We start from the raw sequence: 14728 nt of genomic DNA, 5'->3' as shown, positions 1-14728 counted from the left end.
TTAACTGAATCTATTTGTCCTAATTCATGAAAAGTATATAATATGTTTTAAGTTTGTTGTACAAATTGTGTGATAACATAAAATAAATAGATTCATAATTGACAATTGAAATTTCAGAGCAAGCAAACCATACTGAAAATTATAATACTTTATAAAATAAAATAGCAAAGAAAGCAAACCGAAGCCTACACTAGACAGTCTCCTTAAAACAGATTTGTCGCCTCACTAATTGGGTGCTGGAGGTTGTTCAACATCTGTCTACCAGGATACGATGATTGGACCAGTTACAAAAACGCACCGACTAAGTAGCTTTGGTGAACAGAACTTTATAGCACTCTCTCACAGGAAGGATATAAAAACTGGAGAAAACTTTGGTAGACAAAGAGGAGAAAATTTTCTAGGTAGAAAACTGAAGGAGAGCGGTCTCATTTTATATACATGGAGGAAGAGAGAGGAGGAGCCTCCTGCAGCAAATAGATGATTTAATTCTGAGAATTAATCTGCAAAATTGATAAACAAATGCTGCAAAACTGATGGATTTAATCCATCACCATTATAGAGGAGTTTTATACACATGTGTAATGTGTATAACCCTATAGCCCATAGAACTGGCTTGGCCCAAAGAGATTAACATGGGTAGGCCAAGCCCAATCCCACACTCAATCCAAACCTCAAGCCTCAAGCCCAAGTCCTACAACCCACGGACTTGGTCCGGTCGGGGTGGGCACGTGTGGCAATTTTTGCATAACCAACTTAGACCATAGTCTTGGCCCAAGTCCATCCTTGAAGCATCCATAATTCCTTTCTTTCGGAAAATTTGGATGCCATAAATGGCTCACACCCTTAGACAAAAAATAGGATTAAAATACCCTTCAATGCTCTCCTCTACAATCAATGTGGGATACAAAGTTTTATACATTTCCCAACACCTCTTTCACGAGGCCAACTTAATAAGTCAATTTCTCATTCAAATTTTAATAGTTTTTGGTGGTGTAAAGATATCACTACAAAAAATCTAAACTCACTTTAATCCACCTCAATTGAGGATTGACACGCACTTTAATATTACATTAAAGTCACCAAAAACCCATTCAACTTGTTTGGTTCTGATTTTCAGAAAATAGTTTTCAAAAAATTATACTTTTTTATTTTCCGTATTTTAATGTTTTCAATGAAATTTTTTTAATATCTTATGTATGTTTTTTAATTTTTAGACACACCTAACATAAATACACTTAAAAGTATAATATTTGTGAAAAAAAATCTTTAAAAAATACACTAAATACCAAAAAATACAAAAAAATAAAAATAAAAATTCAGTACATTTTTCATATTTTTGTGTATTTATTAATTTTTAAAAATATTTTTTCACAAATATTTTACTATTTAGATACATTTAAGTAAGGTGTATCTAAAAAAGTAAAAAAATTACTTAAAATTTAAAAAATATTCATTAAAAACAAAAAAAACACAAAAAACTCAATTTTTAAAAATTTGAATTCAAAAAAGTGAAACCAAACACACTGATTATTTTTCCAACAATTTGTTTGTAAGTTTTTTAACCCCTTTTTGCTAACTATGTGGACTTTTTGATCTACTAATTTGGTAATCCATAGATATTTTGTTGTGAGAATTTTGGTAGTGATAAATTAATCTAAATTAAATACAATTATCTTTATTAAGATATTTCATTTTTATATTTTCTTGTAATGAAACAGACATAGTGGTAATTTAATTTTTTTTTATTCAAACAATTATCAACTCTGTTTTTTTGATGAAATTTGCATTTTTGGACTATATTTTACCTTTTTCAGGATAAATTTCTCCAGAAAGTTCATTTTTCGCGTCATGGCATTCCACTTCATGATTTTATGCAGGTTAGCCACAACTTTTAAGAATTTGGCACAAGGATTCAGTTACCAATTCACACTTTTCTTTGTCCTTGAAAATGTTAGTTTTAGAATATCCTTTTATTTATTTATTTATTTATTTTTATCTAGTAATATTAAAAATATGGCATAGACAGATATATGATTTTGAAAGTGCGAAGAGAGCTGGCGAACTATTTGGCTATCCTCTAATGATAAAGAGCGGGAGGCTTGCTTATGATGGGCGTGGAAATGCTGTTACTAAGAGTGAAGACGAGATCTCTTCTGCAGTAAATGGTAAGATGTTCATTACTATAAATTACTTGAACCAATGAATCATAATAATTAGTATATTTTTTTCCAATGAGCCGTATACCATGCAATTGCTTTCATTAATCAAATTTGTCACCTTCTGAAATTTTTTTTCTCCTTTTTTTTTTTTTCTTTTTATGAGTACATCATCTAAATCTTTAAGAATTAACATTTTTTAGTATTGGGGAAGTCTTCTTTAGTTCATACATAAACATTTTAAGGGATTTAGTCAATGCAACTATGTTCATATAGAAAGTATTAAGTGATCACCATCAACATATGCTTCACAACAAGCTAGTCTTCAAAACCCATCACAGTCTGCCCCGGGGGTCATCATCAAATCTTTAAAATGTTTTCTTACCTAGTCAATACTTGTGTTTGTTAAAAAATTGGCATTGCATATGTTGCTTCACCATCATGTTTCATAAATTATGGTTGCTTTTGTGCTGTTTCATAGAGCTTCCCTTTAGCTTCAATCTAATATGCTGCAATTAATGTGGGAAAACAAATTCACCTTTATTAACTGTTTTCTTAGGTAAATTGCTTCTAGCTTCTCTAATTTTCAAGGCCATTCTCTTTGCAGTCCTTGGAGGCTATGATTGTGCATTATATGTTGAGAAATGGGCTCCCTTTGTAAAGGTTTACTTCAACTATGTGCCTTTAATTTATCAAACCATCTGGACATGCTTATTTTGAGTTCTTGGACCGCATAAAGAATTGGTTTTATGTGAAAATCGCACCGACTATGGCTAGATTGCGAAGGAGACCTCAGAGGTAAATGGTAAGTATCTTTTTTCAATTTTGTTACTTCTTTTATCTTTTTGTGTCTTGATCATTGCTAACAAGCTAGACATTATTTATTTGTTTATTTATTTTTTTCAAATCCTACATAAGCTGATTTAAGCACACACTTGCTATTTGCTTGAGCTTTTGGTTTTTCTTAGGTCTATTTACTAATTATAATACACATGTGCTGGTCTATGTTGCAAGCAATCTTCAGCTCATTGGTCTGCCACCCTAATTTTTAACCAAGCAATGGCTTGACATCCACTGTATGTTTAGTTGTCATTGATATATAAAACGGTCCAAAAAATTAGCTTTAACTTCTGATCTTTTTCTGTTTAGTGATGATGTGCTCTGCCATTGCAAACCTAACAAAAGCACTAAAGTTGTGCCATATTTATGCAAAGATACTGAATTGATCCCTGTGTATAAACTATATTGATGGCTGGCCAATATTTAGTTGGCTTTAATTTAACTGATAATCACATTGTTTTTCCTTCCTATTTTTCCTATGTTTCCAACGAAGCTGGGCTACACCTGAGAGAGACAAGAGCGGGATTTGGGAGCATATGAAGCGGAGTTACCAACACCAGCTGTTACTTGGCCCTCTATGTGTTGCTTGAAACGATGAAATAACTTGATAAATTTTTTTTTTTTTTTTTCATTTGTAATTATATTGTGGGTTGTATGTTTGGAAGGATTGTGTGTTTGTTTTTGCTATCCACTGTGTGTTTGGAAGGATTGCAATAAAATGTTTGTAATTATCCAGTTAATTTTATAAATTATTGAGCATGATTATTTGCGGATGACTTGTTTGCTATATAAAAAAATGGCTTCTGTGGAGCTGTCTAATGGTTTGGGAATTGAATTTTTAAATAAATTTTTAACTTTTTAACTAAAATATAAGGTGAAAAAAAATTGAAGTGTGGGGATGTATTTTGACGGCCGTGCCATGTTGTCACCGAGGTGTTGGCCGAGGTGCCACGTGGACAGGCTAGATTGTCGAGGTGATGACGGTATTGTCGAGATGTAGTGCGGTAATTTCGGGATTTGAGATATTTAGATAGAGGACAAGAGTCCTAAATGAGATGAGGCACTTAGTTTGGATAGGAATAAGGCTCTTGAGGAGTTTATCCATATCTGCGTAAGAGTCCGAGATAAGTGTTATACTTGAGTTCTATGAAGTGAGACTTCTAAGGGACGAGGGCACCACTGACTATAAAAGTAAGACACCCTGTAGGTCTAAGATATACTTTTATTTTGTGAGTTAAGCGCTTGTTTGATACTTTTGAGAGATAAAATTGATTGTCGGAGTGCCCCTGGGTAGACGAGCCACTGTGGTATTCTCATTTTCTTGTTGGCAAGTATTGGCTTAATCTGAGTTCTCTATTTAGTTATGATTTCAAAAATCAACACCCACGTAAAGTATTTAAGAATATTTTTTAGTTTTTTACAAAACAAATTTACAAAAGTAAAGAAAAAATGAAAATAAAATTTTGACATTTTTATATGACTTTTCAATGTCTTTTTTACTATATGAACTAGTTTTTCAAATGTATTGGGGCTGTGTTTGATTCATGGTTTTGGAGAATGATTTGGAAAGGTAAAAAGAAAAGGGATGTAAAATTAGATAAAATGTAAATATATTATATTCACATTTCACTAACATTTTTCCTTTCTTTTTTTAAATCTCTTTTCAAATTCTTGAACCAAACACAACAGGTAATTTTCTTTAACGTCCTTGATATTAAGATTTTATAAGATAAAATAAATAGAATATTTTCATAGTAGTTGGGTCTCTCAATATTTTCATAAAGAAAATTTGACTCAGAAATTTGTACCTGACTCAGAGAAATTTTGGCTCCACTTAGAAAATTTTTGGCCCTAACATAGAAAAATTTCATTGAGGGACCTTAACTAAAAAAAACAGGACAAACTTCACTTTACTTCCCAGTGGTTTGGGCCGCGTGCAGTTTACCCCCCTGACGTTTGGAAATCACCACATAACCCTCTGTGGTTACTAGATTGAAGTGCACAATTAACATTTCTATCTAACATAACCGTCTGTGCATGACACATGCCTAATATCCAAATGGACCTAGAAAGATGATTTTTCCTCAGAATTAAATGACTAAAATACCATCATCTTCATCATCAATTTCCAAAACCTACCCTTATCTTCATCATCAATATCCAGATATGTAAACCTCTACCCAGGGAAAAAAAAAAGGTGAAAGAACTATTCACTTTGCTTGTTTTCACTTTTCTAAAAACATTTTTCAGAAAATTTTATTTTCTTGTTTTTTTGTTTTTACTGATTTTTTTTAATATTTTAAGCAATTTTTTTTTGTACTTTTTAGACATACGTAACATAAATATACCTAAAAAGTAAAAAAAATTGTGAAAAAAACCTTTTAAAAATTCACTAAATACCAAAAATACAAAAAAAATACAATAATTCAGTATATTTTTTTATATTTTTATGTATTTATTAATTTTTCAAAATATTTTTTCACAAATTATTTACTTTTTAGATACATCTAAGTAAGATGCATCTAAAAAAGTAAAAAAAAAATTAATATTTTAAAAATGTTCACTAAAAACAAAAAAAAAACGAAAACCAAAAAATTCAGTTTTCAAAAAATTTAATCCAAAAAACTTAAACTAAACACACTGATTAGATCTATAAAAAACAGAAAAGAAAATATAATCTTTTTAACTTAATTTTCATATAATTATATTTTACAAATACATACATCTATAGTTATATAGATACAATAATTTTTATACATATATATATACACACTACATATTTATATATATACTCTGTGAACAAAGCAGACTTTCTTCTTCATTTTTCAAAACACAAAATAATTTTCTTTATCTCTCTTTCATTCTCTCTCTTTCCTTCGTATACGAGTTGAAAGGCTTAATGCATCCACAATGGAGCTGAATGCACTAGGCATATAATACTTGTTAGTTAAAATGCCTAGTGTGATTCACTTTTTTCAATTCCAATGCACTAGGCATATGATTAGGCATTTTGGCTCAACTCATATTCACTAGCTACATGTAGCTAACCTTCAACGCTAGGCAAAATGTATTCAATCATTAGGATCATTTCCCTCCATCTTTGTTGTTGACGTGGCATTCTATAAAATTAATAGTATTTGGATAAATAGTTAAAATAAAGAGCATGGTTGGAGTAAAAACATAAAACAGTTGATAGGCAAGATAAAATATATACTTTATAGTAATATTTAGATAGGTAAAATGCCTACTACCGTTGAAGATGCTCTTAGTGGGTTCATTAGTGTCTGATTGTAATTTTTGACTAGTTAAAAATATTATTTTGTGTTGCAATGGAGTTGCCAAGTGTGTTGCCAAGTGTGTCCGCCACTAAATGGCTAGCCCCAGCCAAGTGTTTGGCTAGCCCCAGCCAAGTGTTTGGCTAGCCGAGAAGAGAGAGAGAGAGAGAGAGAGAGAGAGAGAGAGGGGGGCACTGATGTAGTGGGGTGGGCACCCACTGCACTTTTCAATTATCATTTATTTTATTTATTGTTTATATATATATATATATATATTCTTAATACATACCTTAACACATCTATTACATTACCATCTACTCTCTAAAATTAGCAAACTCTTGACATCTTAACACACAATTTTAGGTTTCACTTTTATCACTTTTTGTCATATAACACACCATTTTTTAGCTACTCCATTGTGGATGCTCTTACGAAACGATCGTCTAGGAAAACCACTAACATGAATAATCTAGCTCAGTATGAGCAACCTCACTCGGCCGAAATCACAAGAAGTAAAGTGAAGCTTGTTCAAAAAAAAAAAAAAAAAATCTTGGATCTCTCGTATTACACAAAGTTGGAGAGACATGTTTTACTAATTTTTTTTTTTTTTTTTTTGTTACCTTGTATTTTGTGGGTGGATAATTATTTGGTAACGTAATTTTGGAAAGTCCAATTCATATTTTAATAAAGGATAAAATTTAACTTGTTATAAATTGAATTCTAAATTTTTAATTGTTTCATCTCAAACTTTACATTTTCAATATTACATCAAATTCAACCATCCGTTTATTTTCATGAGAAAAGTTAGGGATCATGAAATTTTTTTCATGAAAATAATCATGAAAGATTTATGATTCTTGGATTACCCTGATTAATGTGTGATACTTTATTTTAAGTGTAATCCAAAAGTAACAAAACTTTCATAATTATTTTCATGAAAAGTTTTTTATAATACCTAGCATTGCTGTATTTCCATATAGGGAGTAATGGAGAATTTTTTCTTCAACATGGTCTTTCTCTTATTTGTTATTTCAAATTTATCCAAAGTTAAAATTAATTTTTACCATGGACCCTACTCGACAGAATTAGCCCTCCTCTTCTTCTCAAACCCTTCCCCAAACGACACCCACTTCCCCCATTGAGTTGAAGATGGAGATGATTGAAGACAGCGACATCCAAACGATTCAGAAGAAAGCCGAGCTGGATCGAGGGTGTGGATTGCTCGATAATTTAAAATTATTTTTTTCATTTTTTACACATGCTATTTATGAATTTTCAATTCTCAAAATAATTTCTTTGAATTATTGTACTACCTGAGAAGTTAAGATACGCTTACATGTATTTTAAAATCAATCTAGCTGAGTTTGCAATCATCTGCTCTTACATTTTTTTTTTTTCTTTTCATTTAAAAGGGTCTTGTTAACCTGTTTCCATATGGTATACGAAGAAATTTAAAAAGATTGTATTTTCTTTATTACATGTATTTTAAAAATGTACATTCTTATTATACTTTCTTAACATGTGCCCTCAAAATACAGGTTAACAAAAATTTTTAAAAATTATATAATATCATATATCAGTAAATAAAATAAAAATTTTCCCACCCAACTTATTATTAATAGCAAGGATAGTGCACATGGTGGGGTAGAGGAAATTTAAAAGGGAGAGGGGTGCCTGCTGTACAGCAGGCACGGCTGTGCGCCAAAAGGGCAAAAAGAAGAGAAAAAATATATATATATATATCTGAAACCCCTTGGTTTTGCATGCACGGCATAGCCTGCTGTGCTTAAAGCACAGCAGGCACCCCTTGTCCAATTTAAAATGCCACCAATATCACCAACTACTTTGAACCTACCTGTCTCAACTTTTAATTTGGTTTTTATTTTTGTTTTCTTTGAAGGTTTCAATATTTTAGCTTTCTGGGAAGACAATGAAAATTAAAGAAAAAATTTGAACAAAATTATTACTGTTAGAATAGTTATATGTTCTTATGTTATTATTTAGTTAAGTTGAGAGTACTTTGGTTATTTTGTAATATCAGGTTTTATATAAATATATTTACTGGTGTAGAGTAATTCAATAACTGTAAATCACATATTATTATCAGTCTCTTTCTCTCTTCTGTCTTTCTTTCTCTCAAACCATAACCCTAAATTTCTCCATTATACATCTTAACTTGGTATCTGAGTAATTCATTCTCCATCACATATTGTTCAACAGATTTTGGGCATTGATCTGAGGTGACCAAGACATGCTGACGTCATTATCCGTACGATGACGTTAGCACTGTACGATGACGTCAGCACTATATGGATCTTACTCTAAAGGGTAAAATTAAAATAAAATATATTAAAAAAATACCTTTTTTTTTAAGAAAAATTTAACTATTATTACAAATTAAATTGTTTCATTTTGAACTTTACATTTTCAATATTACATCAAAACTCAACCATCCTTTTATTTCCATCTAGGGAGTGTAATGGAGAATTATTTCTTCAACAGGGGTCTTTCTCTTATTTGTTAGGGTCTGTTTGGTAACGTTTACGTTTTCAGTTTATATTTACAAAAATTTTATAAACTGGTTTTTGTTTATTTTTTGTTTATTTTTAGAAAAACATAAACTACAAACGCGTTTGGTAATTGACAAAATGTTTAAAAATATAAAAAAGAATGAGAAATGACAAGTGGTGGCAAGTAGCGCCGGAAGACGGTGGTGGAAAGTGGTGACGGTAGGTGGTGGGTAGCGGATGGTGGTGGTGGGTGGGTGGGTGGGTGGGTGACGGTCGCGGGTGGTGGGTGGTAGCGAGTGGGTGGTGGGTGGTGGTGGCGGCGGGTGGTGGGTGGCAGATGACGGGTGGTGGTGGGTAGGTGGCGGGTGGTGGTGGTGGGTGGGTGGGTGACGGTGGCGGGTGGTGGGTGGTAGCGAGTGGGTGGTGGTGGTGGCAGGTGGGTGGCGGATGACGGGTGGTGGTAGGTAGGTGGCGGGTAGTGGTGGTGGGTGGGTGGGTGGGTGGGTGATGGTGGCGGATGGTGGGTGGTAGCGAGTGGGTGGCGGATGACGGGTGGCAAGTGGGTGGTGGATGACGGGTGGTGGTGGGTGGTGGCGGGTGGGTGGTGGTGGCGGGTGGTGATGGTGATGGTGGGTGGGTGGGTGATGGTGGCGGGTGGTAGCGAGTGGGCGGTGGTGGGTGGTGGTGGTGCCGGGTGGCGGGTGGTGATGGCAAGTGGGTGGCGGATGGCGAGTAGGTGGCGGGTGGTGGTAGTGGTGGGTGGGTGGGTGACCATGGCGGGTGGTACTGAATGGGTGGTGGTTGTGGGTGGTGGCAGGTGGATGGCGGGTGGGTGGTGGTGGCGGGTGGGTGGGAAGTGGCTGGTGGTGACGGGTGGCTGGTGGTGGCAAGTGGTGGATGGTGGTGGCAGGTGGGTGGTGAGTGGTGGTGGCAAGTAGGTGGCGGCAAGTAGGTGGCGGGTGGTGGTGGCGGGCGGTGGATGGTAGTGGCAGGTGGTGGGTGGATGGTAGTGGCGAGTGGTGGGTGGATGGCAGGTGGGTGGTGGTGGTCGCCGCGGCGATGGGTGGGTGGTGGTGGCGAGTGGGTGGCAAGTGGGTGGTGGTGGCGGGTGGTGGGTGGTGGTGGCAGGTAGGTGATGAGTGGTGGTGGCAGATGGTGGTAGGGGTGGGTGATGGGTGGTGGTGGCGGAAGACGGTGGTGAAAAATGGTGGCGGGTGGTGGCTAATGTTGGGTGGTAAAAAAAAAAAAACTCAAAACTCAAAACAGAAACAGATTTTTTGTGTTTTCATTTTTTGGCCAAATTTATAAACTGAGACCACTGATTTATAAATCAAAAATTTTACCAAACAAGTTTTTATTTGAGTTTTTTAAATTTTTGTAAATATAAACAGAAAACTGAAAACGTAAGTATTACCAAACGGCACCTTAGGATTTCAAATTTATCCAAAACTAAAATTAATTTTTACCATGGACCCTACTCTACAGAATTAGTCCTCCTCTTCTTCTCAAACCCTTCCCCAAACGACACCCACTTCCCCCAGCGAGTTGAAGATGGAGATGATTGAAGTCAGCGATATCCAAACGATTCAGATGAAACCCGAACTGGATCGAGGGTGTGGATTTCTCGATAATTTAAAATTAATTTTTTCATTTTTTACACATGCTATTTATGAATTTTCAATTCTCCAAATAATTCCTGGTGATTTTCCTATTAATGGATTTCCAAAGTGGTTGGCCTGTGATCCTTCCAGGGAAGTTATTCTGCAAAAGCAGGACATTTGGCTTTCAGGTTAGTTACTTTATCCATTGCTTTGTTCATTTCGTAATTTTGCCAACACTTTACTGTGGAATGAAGCTTCATGTTTGTTTTCTTCAAACCCATCTTTTCCATTTTCTTTTCTCAGGCTTGGAAGACAACGATGAAAATTTGCTTACAAAAATACTGTGCTCTCATCATCTCTCTTTCAATTACCCACCCACCCACAACCACCTTACCACAGCTGCCTCACTCACAGCACGGACGCCCCACCTACCCCTCTCTCTCCTCCTTCCCTTTACCTGTCGGCCTGCCCTACCCCCAGTGTTTCTTTAAGAAGTGAGTTTCACCAAGAGTTGAATTTGAACGGCACATCATCTTAAATGAATTTGGACCATCCATTAAATATTCTAAATATTTTTGTGTACAAATTTTGTATAAGTAGCATTGCTCGCATCGAGCTGCTGTAAAGTCAATATATTTACATTATATAGTAAAGTAAACTTCAATTGGTTAAATATCACTCTTAATTGTGTTTTACATTGTGTTTTCAATTATTTAATCTTTTATGATTTCCCCTTTTCAGTTGCTCTGCGTAGAGTTTCCAAGTTGAAATACTGTTTTTTTATTTATTATTTGATTGTTCAATAATTTTTTCATTACCCTTGATCTGAAAATTAATTAATTAATTAGTTGACACCAACAAAACACCACACACATACAAAGAAACACCACACACTAATCAAAGGATAAAAAATCTTCATGAAGCATTTTATTATATTTTTTTTCATAATTCTTAATATTATTCATTTCATTAACACCAATATTTCTTAACTAAAACCAAAATAAAATGCCACAATGCCTCGTAATCAGGGCCGGCCTTGAGGGTAGGCAAGAGAGGCTTGCGCCTTGAACTCCTAAATTTGGGCTAAAAATAAGGGCCCTCAAATATAATTTTGTGTTTTAGATTAAAAAAAAAAAAGAAAAAAAAAAGCACAAATACTATAGGCGTAATTGAATATGGGGCTCAAAAAAAAAAAAAAAAACACAGTCCACAGATTGGATCGGTTACCTTTATTATCCATGGAAAAGGATATGGTGGATAAATTCGATTATCCAAGCTTCATTAGTGATTTTGCAGCTAAAAATGTGAGAAGGGTAATGTTTATATGATAGTTGGTTCAATTGTACACTGGATATTGTTAAATTATAAAGCAACAAGACCAATTTTTTTTTTTTTTTGTAATGATTGCTTCATATCTTAATATATGAAAGTAAATTTTTGCTTATAATTTTAATGATTATATGTGCCAGTAAACTTTTTTGTGACTATAAACAAATAAAAAAGTTATAATTTATCATTTTATTCATAATTTTTTTTTTAATATAAGAAAGGTCCCATTTTCGAAATTTGCCGTAGGCCCCCTACATCTCAAGGCCGGCCCTGCTCGTATCTAAAATTAATTAGGCAAGTTACTTCAAGAGTCCTCATGGTAATGAATATCACCTTCCTCCCTGGTCAATAAACCTATACATAATGTAATAGAAACAAGTCATGTAAATATATATATATATATATATATAATATATTTTTAAATAGAACTTATTAATTTGTATATTGTGCCATAAACCAGTACTGTTGGGTAGTAAAATTACAATCGTATTAATTATGATATTGAAACTTTGCTATGTCAAACATATTGTTGAGCCACTGATTTCACATTGCTACCTATGACTTTATATTTTGAAACTTCTTTTTTTTTTTAAATAAAATAAAATAAGGGTCTTGTCAACATGTTTCCATTTGGCATATGAAAAAATTTAAGAAGATTGTACTTTTTTCTATTACATGTATTTTAAAAATGTACATTCTTATTACACTTCCTTGACATGTGCCCTCAAAATACATGCTAACAAAATCTTTATAAAAATTATATAATATCATATATTAGTAAATAAAATAAGGGTAGATTACACCGACGCCCCCTGAAATTTATGTTTATTATAGTTTCTCCCCTCACTTTTTAGAAATTATATCTCCCCATTAAGGTTTAAAGTTTCATTACAAATTCCCCCCTCAGCAGTTTAAATTTTTTAAATATCAATTTTGCCCTCACTAAGTAAATTACATTGACACCCCTCACATTTTAGAAATTACAATCCCCTCCTTAAGATTTAAAGTAGCATTACTAATTGCTTCATTGGTTACTATTAGTTGGAAAAAAAAATTAATCGAAAAAAAAATTAGTTGGAAAAAAAATTATTTGAAAAAAAAAATTAATTGAAAAAAAAAATTATTTGAAAAAAAAATTAATTGAAAAAATTTTTTGTTAATAAAATTTTAAATTTCTGTTTAAAAATCAACATAAACTCATTTTTTGAATTTATGTTTTTTTCTCAAATTTACAAACTGAGACAATAATTTATAAATCAAAAAAATTATCAAACAAGTTTTTACGATAGTTTTTTAAATTTTTGTAAATATAAATTGAAAACTGAAAACGAAATGGTTACCAAACAGACCTCAGATGGTAAAATGTCATAAAATTAACAAATAATTAAATAAGTTACCAACGTAAAAAAATGACTTATCAAAAGATTCTTAGGTTATGTATGGTTTGATTTTTAGAATTTTTTTTACAAAATTAAAAATTAATTTGGCTAAGAAATAAAAAATAAAAAATAATTATCATTTTAATTTTTGGGCAGGTTATATACATACGTATGACTGTTTCAATTTAATTTGTAAAACATTATTTCTAACCACTCGAAAGATAAAAATTATATAAAACTGATAATTATTTTTTATTTTTTATTTTTTATTTTTTAACCAAATTAATTTTTAATTTTTAAAAAAAAATTTCTAAAAATCAAACCGTACATAACTTAAGAATTTTTTAATAAATCATTTCTTACATTGGTAACTTATTTAATTATTTGTTAATTTTATGACATTTTTACCATCTGAAACCTGTTTGGTAACTATTTCGTTTTCAGTTTTCAATTTATATTTACAAATATTTAAAAAACTGTCATAAAAACTTGTTTGATAAGTTTTTTGGTTTATAAATGGTTGCCTCAGTTTATAAATTTGAGGAAAAAATGTAAATTAAAACAATGAGTTTACGTTGGTTTTTAAACAGAAATTTAAAAATTTTACTAACAATTTTTTTTTTAATTAATTTTTTTTCCAATTAATTTTTTTTTTCAATGAATTTTTTTCCAACTAAAACTAACCGAGAGGGCAATTGGTAATGCTACTTTAAACCTTAGGGAAGGGATTGTAATTTCTAAAATGTGAGGAGTGTCAATGTAATTTTCCTAGAGAAGGTAAAATTGGTATTTAAAAAAAATAAATTGCTGAGGGGGAGAATTTGTAATGAAAATTTAAATTTTAGGGAGAAGATGTAATTTTCAAAAGGTGAGGAGAGAATTGTAATAAATATAAATCTCAGGGGGTATCAGTGTAATTTACCCATAAAATAAAATAAAAACTTTCCGGCCCAGCTTGTTATTAATAGCAAGGGCAGCCCACATAGTGGGGTAGAGGAAATTTAAAATGCCACCAATATCACCAACTACTTTGAACCTACCTGTCTCAACTTTTAATTTGGTTTTTATTTTTGTTTTCATTGAAGGTTTCAATATTTTAGCTTTTTAGGAAGACAACGAAAATTAAAGAAAAAATTTGAACAAAATTATTGCTAATTGAGGCAATCATTAACTTATGGGTCCTCTAAGTCATTTTCCTAAGAACATTCTGGAAATTTGTGTTATTGCAAATAAGATATATAAATAGTGGTCATTTCATTGGCTAGTAGAACTGAAAAAAAAAAAACAATAACTGCAAGCAAATCCTCATTGGTTTGCTGTTTTTGCTCCTTCATCATGATCCTAATTTTCTTCATCATGGTCATGAAAATGGTCATGGGAAAAAAATTTCAACTTCTCCATGTGCTTGTTTTTGTGCATTTACTCTTAGAAATGGTTAAGAAAATTCTGCACAAAATCAGGATTTTTAGACAACTTTGGGCTACAATATAAGTAGGACCCAAGTACCGGTTATGACGGGTATTGGTGGTAACGCATTTTACGCCATATTGTGATTCACGTAGTATATTTGGTTATTCAAAATCATTATCAGGTGAATGGAAAATTGATGCCGAAGTAAGTTCCATGGAAATGATGTTT

At 32.6% G+C, this 14728-nt stretch overlaps 1 long non-coding RNA gene and 1 other non-coding gene across 2 annotated transcripts; both read left to right on the top strand.

Annotated features, from left to right (window-relative positions):
- Positions 1-1736: 1736 nt before the first annotated feature.
- Positions 1737-3746, top strand: LOC114292370 (uncharacterized). The gene is made up of 3 exons (XR_014365486.1): positions 1737-1877; positions 2027-2165; positions 2764-3746. It is a non-coding gene; the product is annotated as an uncharacterized LOC114292370 (transcript).
- Positions 3747-10212: 6466 nt separating this feature from the next.
- On the top strand, positions 10213-11055 carry LOC145789528 (uncharacterized). The gene is made up of 3 exons (XR_014327550.1): positions 10213-10394; positions 10533-10570; positions 10686-11055. It is a non-coding gene; the product is annotated as an uncharacterized LOC145789528 (long non-coding RNA).
- Positions 11056-14728: the final 3673 nt, after the last annotated feature.

Source organism: Camellia sinensis, chromosome 1 (genome assembly GCF_055761805.1).
Source record: "Camellia sinensis isolate YWXY chromosome 1, ASM5576180v1, whole genome shotgun sequence".
NCBI classification, from domain to species: domain Eukaryota; kingdom Viridiplantae; phylum Streptophyta; class Magnoliopsida; order Ericales; family Theaceae; genus Camellia; species Camellia sinensis.
The sequence above is the reverse complement of the archived record's forward strand: the minus strand, read 5'-3'. Positions and strand labels throughout refer to the sequence as shown.